At 37.6% G+C, this 17,412-nt stretch overlaps 1 protein-coding gene and 1 pseudogene across 1 annotated transcript in view; both read left to right on the top strand.

The window, feature by feature from the left end:
* The window catches only part of Mcub (mitochondrial calcium uniporter dominant negative subunit beta), a 125,671-nt gene that overhangs the window by 16,487 nt on the left and 91,772 nt on the right, over positions 1-17,412 (top strand).
* LOC101970261 (torsin-1A-interacting protein 1 pseudogene) lies at positions 2,427-4,272 on the top strand (annotated as a pseudogene).

Below are 17,412 nucleotides of genomic sequence, written 5' to 3'. Positions count from 1 at the left end.
GATTACATAAGACATGGAGATCAGAAAAAATTATGAGGCTTACATGTGTGTGAGGAAGGTAGGCTAAAAATAGGAAGAAGCCAAGAAGAGGACTTGAATAAGGGAAATTGGGACCTAGGACTGACCCACATCAAAAGAAGATGAGGTGAGGTGATCTTGATCCCTACACTTCCTTTCATCCCCCTTGTACTCAGAGGTCCCGTGGGTACCCAGCTTTGATATCCATCACAAAGTCAAAAGCTACTGAAGTTTAAAAATTGATTCACTGAGATGCCTAGCTAAAAATTAGCCAGATGCCATCCATCCCTTGCACTTCCCACTCCTGCTTTGCCACCTTCTTTGCCCATCAAGAAAAAGTTTTGGATTGTTACAGTGCAGTAACTACTTAGTGGGAATGGTTTTGTTTTAGGCTTTTATTTTTATAGAATTATTAATCTTTCTGTGAAAGGTTTGGGTTTTGAATTTGTGTAGGGAGGTTTTGCCTGGAAGCAGTGTCATCACTCTGCCCATGACTGTCGCTTAAGCTTGGCTGCTCTGCTCTCAAGTTATGGGCCTTCTTTCCATATGAATTCACTTTATAATGAATCCAAGCATATTCATTTAATTAGTTTATTCTGTTTAGTGAGATTGTACTGCCATTTAATTAACAAAGTTGGCATTTGTGCCAGTGAGTAAGCCTTGTAATCAACAGTAGTTGTAATGCCTGCAATTGTGGGAAAACATCAAAGTCAAATCTTTCTAGGAGAGAAATTTTACCAATGGAATGTACTGGGTTAGGAGGAAATATCTTCATATTTATGGCTATGTATTTAAAGCTTTAGGCATTAAAAAAAGTCTTTCATAGGTGCAATAATGACCATTAAAATTGGTGATATAATGTTTTGTGTAGTAATGTTCTTGATTTTGAAACTTTAGAAAACAGTTTTGTGGTTCCCACCTGTCACTTTTCTTTACTGGGAACTTCCTTACTCTTATCTATATGATTCAACAGAATTGGCCATCTTAGTACAACATGACCTTCATTCAATTTATCACCTGACCCAGGAATGTGGAATTGAGTCTAGGATTCCTAACTCCACCAGCGGCCCTTTTGAATAGTGGAGTCTTACCTGAAGTTGTTAGGTAGTGACCATGTTCTATCATACAGACCAGAGAACAGTGAAAATCAATTCACAGTAGCATGCAGAATAATGCTGATGTACAGAGTGGAGGAGAATAAAATATGGATCAAGAGGACTCCCTTGCCCCAGTATTACTCTCTAGTCCCTAATTACAGTCCATTCCCAAGGTTTCATTGAATCCTTCTATTTAGGCTCCATGAGAGACATGCTTGTGTCCTTTGGGTAAATTTCCATTCTTGCTTAAACTAAGTAAATGTTTATTCCTGTAGTACAAATAATAAATATATGTGAAGTAATGAGACAAAAAACTAAGATCTTGGTAGAGAGTGGGCAAAGGACATGAGTGATTCTAAAAAGAGGAAAAAGATAAATAAACATATGAAGAAAGATCAGCCTCATTGGTAGCAAAGAATTGCAAAAACAATAAGACAAAGGAAAACATTTTCTTTTGGGGGGAGTGGTTATCAGATTGGGGGAAAAAAAGGATACTAGTGAAAGCATAAAGGATAGCATGGTATGGAAACTTCCTAGACTGCTAGGGAGAGTGTCAAGTGATTGCATAATTCATGGTCCCAACAGGAAACAGATGGCCCACTCAGATTAGGATAATTAAAAAAGAGTTTCCATACAAAGGATTATTCACAAAGATGAGGGTATAGGTGAACCATTAGGGATGGTGCAGTAACCTGGGACTGATATAGGTGTGGAAAGAGGTGCCAGAAGGAGTTAGGGCCATAACCCTGAGTCAAGGGCCAAGCCAGATACTTAGAAATTATTAATCGTTCCTTTAAACATTAACATTATAACATTTATTAGAACTGAAATTGTAAAATTCTGAATCCAGGCTAAGACTTTACTGCTTAATGAATGAGCAAGCCCATATATACATATTATATTCCCAGCTATTGAATTCAGCACCCCCTTCATTTCATTAATAATAATATATAACGATAGCTCATATTCAGCATGTGCCATACACTGTCAAAAGCTCTTGCCTGGGAGGAAGTGCCAGTATTACCGCTGTACTTCTATCAACTGATGAAGCAACCAAGGCCCAAACCCCACCTGTCTCCTGTAAGACTCGAACCCCCAATAGCTAGTCTGCTTTGTTGTAGAGGTATGTCTCTTACTTTGAAAGCAAACAAAGCATTATCTCTTCAGGTTTTGATTATGTTGATTCAGTTGAAGAAGAGCTTCAGATGTTGCTAAAACTTGATTCACATTTGAAAATGAATGCTTGAATTCCATAAGAATTATGCAGTTAAATTTTAAAAGATACCACAAAGATGACCTAGTCATACTAGTTTCATGTTAAAGATATAAAAGTATAAAATTTCTTAAAATTTACTTTAGAGATTCCAAGGAAACAGATAATTAAATAAACTGCTGAGTAAAGTTCCACATGTACTCTTTTTTTCTGTCAAAAGAAGCAGTTGGACCTTCAGTCTCCACAGCAGAGTCAGCCACGACCCCAGGAAGCCAAGAAGATAAAGAGATGAAGAGCTACCTGCCTTCTGCAGCAGCACTTAAAACAGCTTCTGCTATAGCCAGTGTCACCGATTATGACCAGGAGAAGGTTATAGGACTCACAGTTCTCTGAAAAGGATGAACCATCTTACCAAACCGTTAAAAGTCATACAATCTCAAAGAAAATGGACAGGAGAACACAAGAGGCTCCAGCAGTGGCAAGTGAAGATCCTGTAATTAGCCTATGTAGCCCCCCTCTAAGAAACCCAAGATCTGATTCAGCTTACAAAACCAACGGAAATACTAAAATGAGTGAATTAGAAACGGCCAGTGTCCTGCAAAAGGTCAGTTCTTCAAAGAAGGAGAAACCAAAGATGATGATCAAGATAGCTCTTACAGTGATGTCACTACCATAAAGGTCAGATCCAGGGATTCTTTTGAATCTGGAGATCAGCTGGTCAACCTTCAGAATCACTTTGGAGATTTATCACAAAGTCAAAACTTCACAGCTTATGAAAAACAATCTTCAGTTCTGAGCTCAGGATATATAAAAAAATCCTCAGGAATGTATTGAATAAAATGTAAGAATGAGGACTAGGATGCAAAATGACAGTGTTCAGAAGTCAGCGTTTAGAAACCACTCTCCATCAACATCCAGCCAGCCAACAAATGACTGAACAAACAAATCTTTTGTCAAGAGGAAATGGGGGTAGTGGCTGTTTTAGTTACTCTCACCTTCGGGAGATTTTGGTTCCTTCATACTTCTGAGATAGGAACCACTGCTATTCAAGAATTCCAAAACCAGATGCAACAACTTATGACTAAGTACCAAGGTCAAAATGAGAACCTGTGGAAAAGGAGCCAAATGTTCCTGGAAAAACATCTTAATAGTTCCTATCCTTGGAATCAGCTTTCAGTCTTGCTGCTCACTGCTACTCGAGATGCCCAAGAAGTGCTTAAGTGTCTGAGTGAACAAATTTCGGATGCCTATTCTTCCTCCCATGGTGCCCGTGCCATCTGGATTGATGGGACAGGCAAAGCTGCTCAAGACAGTGATGTTGTCAAACTAGAGGTAGATCGGCAGCTGAGCAGTGGATTCAGAAATGGCCAGAAAGCCGCATTGGTACACCGCTTCAAGTTGCTGCCTGCAAACTCTACTTTGATCTTCTATAAATATTGTGATTATGAAAATGCAACCTTCAAAGATGTAGCCATTGTTCTGACTGTCCTATTGGAGGAGGACACACTTGGAACCAGTCTAGGCTTAAAGGAAATTGAAGAAAAAGTGAGAGATTTCTTCAAAGTCAAGTTCACCAACTCTAGCACACCCAGATCTTACAATCACATGGACCCAGACAAACTGGATGGGCTCTGAAGATGAATTTCTTACTTAGTCCTGCCTGTGCAACCAGAAAATGCCCTGAAAAGGGGAATCTGCTTCTAATGGGTGAAAGAAGAGAAAATCATGTCTCGGGTTCTGAGAATTTTTCAATACTTTGTATCCAGAGACAAAATTCAGAGCACTTTTTGAAAGAACTGGTTTCTTTTTAAAGGAAGTTCATGGATCATCTGAATCATTTATTTAACCTAATTATCCGTGACTTGTGAAAATCATTTCTCTATTTCTATTGAGAGCTGTGTTAAGGGTATTTAGGAGAATAAATTATATGCATCCTGTAGAGGATCTGTTTTGGTTCTGGGCTGTCTTTATTGCTGCAGTGTGCCAGTGAGAGGAGTTAGGCTCCTTTCCAAGGAACAGTCCCTGCTTTTTAACTTAGATTTCTCGTGTTTGTTATTAGTAAGGCAGCTCTCTGATTATAACCACAGACTTTCCCATTATGGTTCCTTTTATACTGTTGAGGTGTGAGTTTCCTAATCAGCTTCTGCTTGTAGGAACAAAAGTAATGGGAAGTCATCTGGGTGTGTATTTCTCTTTTGTTTTTGGAGGGTGAGGAGGAGGAAAGAGAAGAGAGGAATTGTGGAAAATACAACAGAAGAGAAAAAGCCTTCAAGATGAAATTCTTGATTCTCCCAAGGATTTGTAAAGCCTGTATACCATGAGGTTTAATATATTTGTTCATTTGACTGTTAAGGGCATGCAAATTCAGAGCAGTTTATTTTAGACTTAACCAGAAGTTTAGTTTTTTTGTTTGTTTTTTAATAAGCAATATGGTTTCAGAAATTGGCACACAGTTTGTTAACCAGCCATCCTGGGCTATTGAAGAAGGGTTTAATTTTCTGTTTGCCCATTTTTTTTTTAGTCTAAGTTATTTTGTGACACTCTGACACAAATCTAAAGATTTACTATTCACATGACAAATTTTATTAAGAGTGCCTCAAGCCAAAAAGATAGTAAACTTACCACAAGTAAAGAATGTTAGATGTATTTCTATAGTGCTGTAGTATTTTACTTGTAACTTTGCATCTAAATGAGCTTTCTCAAACCTTTCAACTTCTTTGATTTTTATAAAATCTTATAATTCTGGACTTACCTATTTTGGCCACGGGCCTTTAATGAAAAGATTGTTTTTAGAGTATTAAAGGCAGTCACTAATTTTATCATTTACTCTTTGAGGGTCTCACAACTGGTAGCAGAGAGTAGTCTAATTTCTTTCCATTAGGACTGTCAGTATTCATAAATCTATACCCTTTATTTTAATTTGTTGCTAACTAGTCAGATAATCTGATTTATTTTATAGAGAATCCTCTATAAAACAGGGGTTTTGGAAAAGGCTTATTTTATACAAGCATATTATATGGAGAAATATTTTTATTAAATATTTCACTGACCCCAGTAATTTTATGTCTTTCAGGATAAATAATTGAAGCAGCTGATGTGTAAATGACTCTAAAAGCTATTTTAGTAATTTAAATAAGCTTACTTTTTATAGTTTAAAAGAACAATAACGAAGCAATTGGTTTTACAGAAAAGGAAATTAATTAACTTTAATTAATTAAAATACTTTAATTCTTCAAAAAGTCAGATGTCAAGTGCAACTTTAAATAATCAGAATATTGGGCAAAGAACTTCAAAATAATTGGGATTAGTATTGTATTTGTAGCAAGATGTTATCTCCTTTCAGTCAATCAGCCCCCACCCTCGCTGCTGCAAGGAAAATAGTCCAGCATCTTACATTTTGAAGTTATTCCCTGAAATGCACATGAACTAATTTATAGTAATGTGGTTCTTGAAATCTGAATGGTTGACCAATGTATGAAAATGTGATAACTTGTTAAGAGTAGCATTACAAATTACTCACTATACTCAGAGTCTCATGTAATTGCTACATGGCATTGTCATACAGTTATTTATCTTTTATAGATGGGCAAATTTGAAACCTAAGAATGCTAAAACATTTACATAATTAATAAGTAGTGGAGCCAGGGCTTAAATACAGATTCTCATAATTAATTCTGTACTGGCAATAAAATTATATTGCCCCATTTTTCTCCTCTCTTTTATAAAGCTCCACAATAAACTAGACTTGGGCAAACCCAAGATTAATCCCATGAAGGCAATCTACTTAATTCTTAGGTGATAAAATGAATGAAACAAATAACTAGAAAACACATCTAGTTGAAGGTATCAGAATTTCCATATCCTAGTTTCCTTCTGTTTGCATATCCAGATCCTGTCCATTAGAGTCCAGCCTCCAGTATTCCTTAATAACTCTTCATCTAAAACTTGATTTGACTGTTTTCATTGCCATTGATTATGTTATGAAGACCACTGATTTTTCTGTGATTTGTACTTTTTAATTCATTTAGACTGAACATTTTCTGAGGTCAGGGACTGTATGTGATATTTTTGTTTTGTATTTTAAAATTCATAGTTTTGAATTTTAAATCCAAAGTGTGTGGATTGGATTTCTTCCCCAGCATATTTATTTGAAACTCTGATTAAACCCAACATTTCAAGCAAATCAGGACCACCACATAGCATTGTTCAGGTTCTGCACTTGCTCAAGGGTGCTTCATGGAAGAGGTGGCATTTGCATTGTGGATAGGTAAATTTATGATATTTTTTCTGGCAAATGATGATTAATGTATTTGAAGAAGGAGAACAGAGTTCTGAATTTACTAAACCCCCTATAAGAGTGTAAAATTTCTACTCCCTGCCACATAGGAAAGATTTGTGTAGCCAGGCACAGTGGTGCACACCTGTAATCCCAGCAACTTGGGAGGCTAAGGCAGAAGGATCACAAATTTGAGGCCAGCCTGGTCAATTTAGCGGGACCCTCAATAATTTGGACAACACTGTCTCAAAATAAAAAATACTAAAAAATAGGACTTGGTCATAAGTCAGTGGTAAAGCGACCCTGGGTTCAATCTCCAGTACCAAACAAAACAGAACAAACAAACAAGAAAATCAAAAACCAAAAAATTTGTGTACTACAGTCAACTTTGAGTTTATTCAGAGAATGGATCAAGATAAAAATGACACTTAAAGCCTAAGTGAAAATGAGAGGGAAAAACCTCTATAAAGTAACAAATCTCTATAAAGTAACATAAAGCTTTTTCAAAAGTTACTTTTACAACAAGTTTGAAATAAAAGTTAATGGGAAATGATTTATTTTTGGCAGCAGGGTGCTGGGTCTCCATCCCAGGGCCTCACACATGCTAAGCATATGCTGTACCATTGAGCTATACCCTGAGGCCCAAGAACATTATTTCAAGATTCTAGGGCTGTGAGTATATCACAGTGATAGAATACTTGCCCAGCATGTGTGAAGTCCTGGGTTCAAATCATAGCACTGCAAAGAAAAAAATTTAAAATGAGAAATATCCTTTAAATGACTCCTTTATAACACTGTGGAAGGGTTGCATAGTTACTGTGATCAAAAGCTTAACCTTTTCTAAGAAATGGGCCCATATAAAAACAGATACAAGCTTCTGCTAGAAGCTTTATAGAAAATTAAACTCAAAAATACCTTTTAATGTTTCCTAAGTGGTGACTTTGCTGCCTTGATTGTACTGAAAAAATTCTCACAGAAGAAAATAAAAAACTTGTTAGATATTTTATTTGATTTGAAATAATTAGAAGCAAAATCCCAAGTGGTTAATGGCTATAATATGAGCTAAAGTACAGAAACCTTAGAGCTGCATCTGGTATCTAATGAACAGATCTAAAAATGTTCATTTGTTTAAGGAGCTAATTTTAATTGCTTAGTTCAGCAGGAGCTTTACCTTTTCAGCTGTAGAAGTTGAATTACAAACTCTTGATGGCCTCTTGATTTTAGTGTCTTAACAGAAGGGCAAGGTAGAATTAATGGCAGGTTAACTGGCAAATATATATACATTAAAGGTATCAACTGTTTCTCATATTTAAAAATATTTCTGTTAAAAGATGACACATGGAGGTCAGGATGAAATTTTGCAACCTGTAACTGTCTCTCTTTTTGCTATGATGATGTGTATTGGCAGGTAACTATTTCCTTGGGCAGCATCTGAGAAGCTTCTTTGACTTCAGTGAGAAAGAGCACCATGTCTGTCACTAAAGTCAGTGCATTTTACTTTGTGTCAACCAAACAGACACTTCTGTGTTTTCTGTGGAGACTTTAATGTTTGTATTCTTCAGCTAAAACCATGAGCTTTTGGAAAAGTTTGGTATTGGACACAGCCATGATCCCATTCCCATGGAAGAGTCCTCTGCTATTTTTATCTCTTATGAAGGGCTACATTTGTCAGTTTCAGTACAGACACAAATCTCTCTCCTTACACATTAACATCTTTCTGTTGGCTTGTAAGTGTGAAGTAAGTCATTTGGCCTTACTGTCATGGCTGTCAAGAAGACAAGCACCTGGGACTGTGTCACTAGGAGAGCTTTCAACCACCCACTCCACTAGTTCCTAGACTTTGCATTTTAACCCTGTTTCTGTTTATTTATTAGGTACTGGGGATTGAACCCAAAGGCACTTTACAAGTGAGCTACATCTCCAGCCCTTTTTGTTTTTCATTTCAAGACAGGGTCTAGGTAGGTTGCTTAGGGCCTCACTAAGTTGCTGAGTCTGGCCTTGAACATGCAACCCTCCTGCCTTAGCCTCCCAAGTAGCTGGGATTACAGATGTGTGCTACTGCGCCTACCTTAACTCCTGCTTTAAATAGTTGTCTACAAGTTTTGTAACTCAAGCTTTTTGTTGGGATTGAGTAGGATATGAAGAATGAATTCTTTGCTTTCTTGTTTTCCTGAGCTACTTTCTTCTTCTACCATGCTTTTCCACCATGATATTCTGCCTCATCTGGAGCCCCGAGCTATGGAGTCAGCCAGCTATGGATTAAGACCTCTGAAAATGTGAGCACCAAATAAACTTTTCCTTCTCCAAGTTTTTTTTTTTTTTTTGGTCAAGTCTTTTGGTCACAGAAACACAAAAAGCTGACTGAAACAGAAAGTGATACTGAGAAATGGGGTCACTGCTGTGACTACTCTGACCCCACGTGGTTTAGAAACCTTTGGGGCTGCTTTGTGGGTAGAGGAATTTTTGAAAAGTTTAGAGGTGCAAGCTGGAAAAGCTTTAGAATATTGTAAATGGAGCTCAATGGGTGATTCTGATGGGAAGACCAGAATGCTGATAGGACTGTGGACAGTAAAGACTAGGCCAATGAAGTTTCAGAAGAAAAGGAGGACTATTGGAAATTGAACTCAAGGCCATTCATTTTATATTCTGGCAAAGAAGTTGTCTACATTTTGTTCATGTCCTGAGACTTTCTGTATGGTTGAATTGAAAGATGATGGACTAATTTGGTGGAGGAAATTTCAAGGCAGCACAGCATTTACATGGTGGGTGAATATTACTGGCAGCTTTTAGCCAAGTTTACTGTGATAATCAACAACAGAAAGCAAAGAATAAATATATGAAAAACTTGAAGTTTGGCCAGTAAATTGCAAGTAAAACTGGGGCTAAGGAAACTATGGTTGTTAAATAGATTATAGCCACTAAAAACATGCTAAGTACTTTAGCCAGAAACAATAGTAAAGCTGGCTTGAGGACCTCTCAGCAGTTGGCAAGTCAATACTCATCTCAGACTCAAGGGTTTACAAGTAAAAATTCCTTTGAGAAGAGGCCATGGGGCATCCTGCTTGCACAGAGGGTCCCAGGAAGTTTTTCCACCATGTTCAACTGCCCAGGAATTCAGATGCTGCTACAAACATTGTTCAAGAGGGTTGGCTGTTGCTTAAGATGATAAAAGACCTTGGTGGCAACCACATGATATTGGTTCTGTAGGAAGACAGGATGCTAAAGGTAGTGGGTCATGGAGGTTTCCTCCAAGATTTTACAGGCACAATGTAGCAGGGTTGGAGTCCCTGCAGCCTGCCCTAATAGAGTGATGCATGAAGATCTGAGAAGGAAGCCAAAGCTACAGTTGAGAAACCCCTTCCCCAGAGTAAAAGACGCTGGTAACCTGGAACATCTGCTGAGGAAAGCTGCAGGAATCAAGCAGATACAAGCCAAGAGGGAGGCCATGTGGGCAACAACTAGCAAGGCCATAAGCGCAGAGGTAAATAAGCCCTTTGAAGAGAGCATCACTGCCGCAGCCTGGCTGGGCACAACAAAACAGCTCCTCAGGAAAAACCCTCAGAGCCCAACTGCCACCACCGGCTTCCGACATGCCTCTCTCCCCACCATAAGCCTCCCCACCTCCCACAATCCTCCTGTTCTTGAGGCAGATTGGCTGGGTCACGTGGGCAGAGCCAAAAAAGTCCCCCAATGAGCAGCTCCGTGGTCTGAAAGGGCAGGGAAACAGCCCAATGAGCATCACCGCAGAGGAGCCAATCAGCTAGATGTTGCTGGGGCCGCTGTGAGCCAATCATCATCCGGCAGCTGGAAGTTTGCTGGGGCCCCTTGGGCTGTGACTCTCAACACATCACAATACCAAATGGCCCAGATGCTGGATGTGGAACTGCAGAACTTGTTTGCCTAGCTGAATTTTGATCTTGCTTTGGTTCCATCCCTTCTTTCTATCCCTGTTTCTCCCTTGTGGAATAGAAATATTTACTCTGGGCCATTATATATTGAATATATGTAACTTATTTTTTATTTTTACAGGGGCTCACAGTGGGAGTTTGTCTTGTGTCTCACAGGAGACTTTGTATTTGACTTTTGTCAATGCTACAACTTTTAAGACTATGGGATTCTCGGAAATGAAGTAAATGTATTTGCATTAGGAAATGGTCATAAACTTTTGGGGCCAGGGATGAAATGTTAAGGTATGGATATGCAGTGCCCCCCAAAATCTTATGAGTGAGACAGTGCAAGAATATTCAGAAATAAAATGATTAGATTATGAGAGTTGTAACCTAATTAATGGCTTGATTTACTGATATCGATTAACCAGATGGTAACTGTAGGCAGAGTAGGGTATGTCTGGAGAAGGTAGGTCATTGGGGGCATGCCTTTGGGGTCTATATTTTGTCCCTGGTGAGGGGAGCGCACTCCCTATCCAATTCTTGGTTGCAATATCCTAAGCTACTTTCCTCATTTCCCTTCTGTCTATTTGGTCTGCCTCATCTTGTGCCCAAAGCTAAGGAGTTAGCTATGGACTGAGACCTCTGAAACGCTGAGCCCAAATAAACATTTCCTCTTTTTTTAAAAAAAAATTGATAATCAAACCTGCAAAGTCATTGCAACAGGATTTTTCATTATCTAATTTATCAGGAAAGAAATAGAACAGAAGTTTTTGAAAAAGGAACAATGTTAGAAGCAACTTGCTCTTACAGTTGTTATCTGAGGCAAACACAATTAAAAAAGTATAGCATTGATCTAGGAATATCTAGATGCATCAGGAATTGGATGAAACAAGCTATGTATAAATGGGAATGTAGTATATTATAAAAGTGAAATTTCAGATCAGTAAGAAAAGGGTAGATTACGGAGTCAATGGTTTGGGGATAATTGATTGTGCATTTGGAGAAATAGAGAAGTGTAAATTCCTTTCATACATTCACAAAATTTCACATGGATTTAAGAACTCAATATGAAAACGTAGAACTACTAGAAGAATGTATAGAAAAGTACAATCTTTATGAACTATAAAATTGATAAATTTTATATTAAACCTATTATACCAGTTATATCATAAAGTTGTTAAATTTTCTTTGTAGTTGTAGATAGACAGCATGCCCTTATTTTGTTTATTTTTATGGGGTGCTAAGGATTGAACCCATGTGCTAGGCAAGCACTCTATCACCGAGCTACAACTGCAGCCCCATTATAAAGTTTTAAAGGTATGTGTGGTTATTAACATATTTGTGAAACATCTACAAAACATAATTTTCATGGTTATATAATATTTCATAATGCAGCTGTAATATTGTTTAGATAATAGTTTTCAATTACATTTCAGGCTCTCCTATAAAATTCTTTAAATTCTTGAGTAAATTTATGTTTTCTAAAAGATGATATGGATTGGACATTCCTTAACTGAAATGCCTAGGGCAAAAAGTGTTTCAGATTTGAGGTTTTGAATTTTGGAATATTTGTGCAGTTTTTGCCATTTGAGCCTGATTAATCCCCAAACCCCAAAATCTGAAAAATCAACATGAATGTTCAAATAATTTTGCATTTTGGAGCATTGGGGTTTTTCAAATTAGATATTATCAACCTATACTCTGAACTGGTTCAGATAATCAAATTAGAAGACTCTCTTGATCTAGATACTTTTCTTTCTTGGAATTTCACATTTAATATTCTGATTTGGTTGAGAAATTTCTTCCTTTCTACATTTGTTCTTTTTTTTTTTTTTTGTACTAGGGATTGAATACAGGGGAGCTTTACCACTGAGCTACATCCCAGCCCTTTACTTTATATTTTGAGACAAGGTCTCACTAAGTTGACAGAGTCTCACTAAGCTGCCAGGGGTGGTGTGGAATTTTTTATCTTTCTGCCTCAGCCTCCAGAGGATCTAGGATTTATAGGTGTGGACCATCATGCCCAGCTATGTTTGTTCTTTTTGCAAAGTGACTTATAACACTACATTTTATAATTATTTGTAGTTACCAATTTGTTCCCCACTTTTTTATTGTGATAAACCATCAGGCAAAATTTTTAGGTTTAAGTAGTAGAATCTTGATTTCAAGGTGTGTTTTAGGATGAAACCCACAACATAAAGCATAAAGTAGGCACCCGTGATAAATGGTGTTGGGGTTCCAGACTCTGGTCTGTCTAGCTTTTCCTCTGGAAATCCCTACCAGGTTTAGGTCCCCTCTGCAGATTTCTTGGAACTTGCTTTGAAAACCATTGATTGATGGTAAAATTGCTTATGTGAAAAAAAAAAAAAAAGCAATGTGTTGTCATTAGAGTAACAGACCCAATGACATTCCCAGGACTCAAACGCCAGTCTTTTTTTAACATGAATACATTGTGCTTCTTGCAGTTGTGTAAGCATGTTGGCGTTCTTCTGATAGTCCTCAAAGGATAACTACTGATGTGCTCTAAATTTCTTTGGAAGATAGAACCTGAAGTATAAGGTCTTTGTCTTCTTCTTTTACTTCAAGATGAAGGTTATTATGTCTGCCCTAGGTGTTCCTCCTTGTGTGAATGAGTATTGTGAATGTTTCCAAAGAACTGTCTTTGCCAGAGGGCAGAGCAGAGCTGGTTTAGCTCCTTAACTGCACTGTGGCCTTTGCTCCCCACCCCCAGCAATAATTTTCAAGGAAGTCTGCAGAAAAATACTTGATCACCCTAACCCAGCAGGTGTTTGGGCATAGTAAATGTTCTCCCTCTCTATAAATCTGTATCCTGTGCCAGATACCTCGGCTCACGTCCCACTTGCATTACTTTAAAGCAGTAGAGAAAGCTTTTAGGTTTAGCAACGATTGAGAAGAATCCTACAAATAACTTGCATGTTAGTCACCTTCTGAATTATGATTGCAAACTGAGGTACAGCTATGGACTGTTTTTACTTACTTATGTATTTATTTATGATACTGGGATTGAACCCAAGGACATCCTACCACTGTTATATCCCAGTCTTTTTTATTTTTAATTTTGAGACAAGGTCTCACCAAGTTGCTGAGGCTGGCCTTTTGAACTTATCTTCCTGCCTTAGCTTCCCAAACTGCTGGGATTACAGGTGTGCATCACTGTGCCCTGAATACCAACTGTTTTATTAAATTGAGTCTCTTCACTGGTGTTGTTCCCATGAATTCCTAGGTGAGGTTTAATTGCAGCTTGCTGTACCTAGCATATTTCTTTTTTTTTTCAAAAGGAATTTTTTGAACTATAACTTATTTAATTTTTTTTCTTATTATACATGACAGTAGAATATATTTGACATACATATATGGAGTATAACTTCCGTTCTTATGGTTGTACATGATGTGATGCTTTTATCTCTTGGACCTTCTGATCATTAAGATCTATGAGGGCGGGGTTTATATCCTGCTTACTTTTGTATCCCCAGTGTCTGGCACAGGGCCTGCACAGAGCAGGGGCTCAGTGCATATTACTAATCACCTGACTCCTGTCCATCTGCGGAGGAATCCTTCCACTTGTTTCTCAGATATGGCCTTTATAACACTGCTTTATTGCCGGGCTTGGTGGTGCACACCTGTAATCCCAGTGGCATGGGAGGCTGAGGCAGAAGGATTGCAAGTTCAAAGCCAGCCTCAGCAAAAGTAAATCACTAAGCAACTAAGTGAGACCCTGTCTCTAAATAAAATACAAAATAGGGCTGAGGATGTGGCTCCATGGTCGAGTGCCCCTGAGTTCAATATCCAGTATGGGAAAATTTTTTTTTTAAAAAATCTGCCTTATCATTTCTTAGGTAAGCTGTTAGGAGCCTTTTTGTTTCTTCCCTCTAATTAAAATGTATCCAAAAAATTACCATTAACCATTTTGTCCCATAGCTCCCTTTTCTTTCTTTCTCTCTTTCTCTTTCTTTCTTTCTTTCTTTCTTTCTTTCTTTCTTTCTTTCTTTCTTTCTTTCTCTCTTTCTTTCTTTCTTTCTTTCTTTCTCTCTTTCTTTCTTTCTGTAACTAAGGAGAAATACTCCATTAAGAGTAATTCATACAGATTATCTGGTTTTTTTATTATTATCACTTTGTGAGGAGAGTATATTCTTAAAAAATAATTTTCTTTTGGGAGGCTATTAGAATTATGCTAAGAATATCATTGTCTTTAGTTTTAATTCTAACAGTAAGTTATAACTCTCTAATCCTCAGTTTCTTTACCTATTAAAAAAATAAAAATAAGGGACTGGGGTTGTGGCTCAGTGGCAGAGCGATCGCCTAGCACACGTGAGGCACTGCGTTTGATCCTCAACACCACATAAAAAATAAAATAAAGATACTGTGTCCACCTAAAAATAAAAAATTAAAAAATATAAAAAACCCTTCAAAGATGTTGAAAAATTGAGGTACACTGAAAGTGTCTAATGAACAGTAAGGTGCTTTCATTTGTTGTTACTGTATAATTGACTTCCTTTTACTTTTGTTTGCTTATAATTTAAGTCTTTTATACTACAGTTTAAAAATATTATTGATTAGAACAAGTGAAAACTACATCTAATGCAATTTCCATATCTTATCTAGCTGTTTTATGGGATTTTGAAATTGAGTTTCATTTTTATTAGAATACCCCTGTAAAGGAAAAAAGTTCTAAAAAAATATTTAGGTTTGAGCTACAGATATAGCTCAGTGGTAGAAGAGTACTTTTCTAGCATGTGCAAAGCCCTGGATCCAATCTCCAGTACTGGAAAACAAAAGTATTTAAAAATTTAGTGTTGATTTTATTGGATTCACATTGCATATATGCTGAGTCAAAGAGGTATACAAGTCAGACATGGTGGTACATGCTTGTAATTCCAGTGACTTGGGAGGATGAGGCAGAAGAATCACAACTGTGAGGCCTATCTCAGCAACTTAACAAGGCAACAAACAACTTAGCAAGACCTTGTCTCAAATAAATAAAAAGGGCTAAGGATGTGGCTTAGTGGTTAAAAGTGTCCCAGGATTCAATCCTCAGCACTAAAGTATGTGTCCAAATTACTATGAAAAATAGTAGGCCTCCATATACTTCCTAGAAGAAAGTACTTACTATTCTTAGCTAATAAGTTTTGTTTACCTTCATGGCTCTAAATGATGTGTGTCCCTTGTTATGACTTGATATTTCAGTTTTAGATGTTTTCTCTTAACTTCTGTGGAAGATAAGGACTTGTCTATCTTCACTTCTGCATGAGCCTAGTCTCCTTTTTCTCTTTAAAGTGTTAAAAGCTTAGCTCAGTGTTCAGGCTTTACTTGGACTTGACTATGTAAATGCTATTCACTGGTGAGCAACAGAAAACAATGATTACCTTTCTTTTCTGTACACTGTAAGTCTTGTCTGGAGAAAGAAATTGCTGATATGGGTGCACAGCATATCCTAGTGTGCTTAGTTTTCTTCATACTTCTCAGTAATTCAATCTCAAGCATTCTTTCAGCTATATAAATTCCTTTAAGTACATTGAAACTCATCAGAAATTCTAAGAGTTCATCATTAGTTCAACTAAGAATTTTTCTTGGAGCCTCTGACTTGCCTCCTATCCACTGCTCAGCTGCCACTTTGCTGTCCCCCTTCACCATCATCTTTTGTCATGTTGGGTTCCGATGCCAGACAGCTTTCTTGGCTAAACCATTTAAACTGGCAAAGCATGTCTTCCAGTGGAGAGGGTGTGAGCAAGTGCTGAAGACTTCTCAGAGTGTAGTTTGGCTGCATGCTCAACTTGAGATGGGAGAGCCTTTTCCTCAGCATTGTGGAGGCATTCCTCCATTATAGTTCAGCTTCCTTGTTATTATTAAAGCCAGTGCCTTTCTGATTTTTGATCCTTAGTATGAGGCCACTCATGGTGGTCAGAAAGTTTTTAAAGATGCAACTTGTGCGTGTTGTCTCCATAATTTTGCTGGCCTAGGTTGGGCCTTTTAGTTTAGAAACATATCTTGGCAGTTGTGGGAGAATTCTGTTTTTTTGTTGAATTGATAATTTTCTCCATTCTTTTTTTCTGTAATTGAGCTTATTAGAACCCCCTTTATTTGGATAGTGGATCTCCAGGGCTCATCTTCTTTCTTTTCTATTGTCCTAATCTTTTTTCTCTTAAATTTGTATCTTGGTTTTTTCCTTCTACTTTCTGGAAGAGTTTCTTAACCCAGTCTCTTAAATGTTTGTTTGAAGTTCTCCTTTCTGCTATTTAATTCTTTAATTTCCAAAAACTCTTGTATTTTTTGACTTCCCTGCTTGAGAAGGCAGTGGGGAACCACAGGCCTGGAGCAGTGATGTGTACCTGTGATCCCAGCTGCTCAGAGATGGAGGAAGGAGGAGTATTTCAGCCCAGGATTCAAGACCAGACTGGGGCAACATAGCAAGACTCCACCCCAAAAGAAAAAAACGGTATTTTATACACACACACAAATTTTAAAAATCTTGTTCTTGCTTTATAGAGGCCATGTCTTAGCTCTGAAGATATTAATGAGTGGTTTCATTCTGCCTCCTTATCCTTTGCTTACTCCAGATTTTTTTTTTTTTTTTTGGTCTTGTTGCTCCGGCTTTTATGTTTGATGTGTGGTACTGAAACAGCTTATTGGAAACTATACAGTTAGATGAAGTTTACCTGACAGCCAACACCCTTTGAAAAATAGGTGCCTTTTTCCTAATCTGCATTTCCAATTTTTTTTTTTTTTGTACCAGGGATTGAACTCAGGGGCACTTGTCCTCTGAGCCACATCCCCAGCCATATTTTGTATTTTTTATTTAGAGACAGGGTCTCATTGAGTTGCTTAGCACCTTGCTTTTGCTGAGGCTGGCTTTGAGCTCACAATTCTCCTGCCTCAGCCTCCTGAGGCGCTAGGATTATA

Source organism: Ictidomys tridecemlineatus, chromosome 9 (assembly GCF_052094955.1).
Source record: "Ictidomys tridecemlineatus isolate mIctTri1 chromosome 9, mIctTri1.hap1, whole genome shotgun sequence".
Lineage (NCBI taxonomy): Eukaryota > Metazoa > Chordata > Mammalia > Rodentia > Sciuridae > Ictidomys > Ictidomys tridecemlineatus.
Note: the sequence above shows the minus strand (reverse complement) of the source record. Positions and strands in the feature narration are given on the sequence as shown.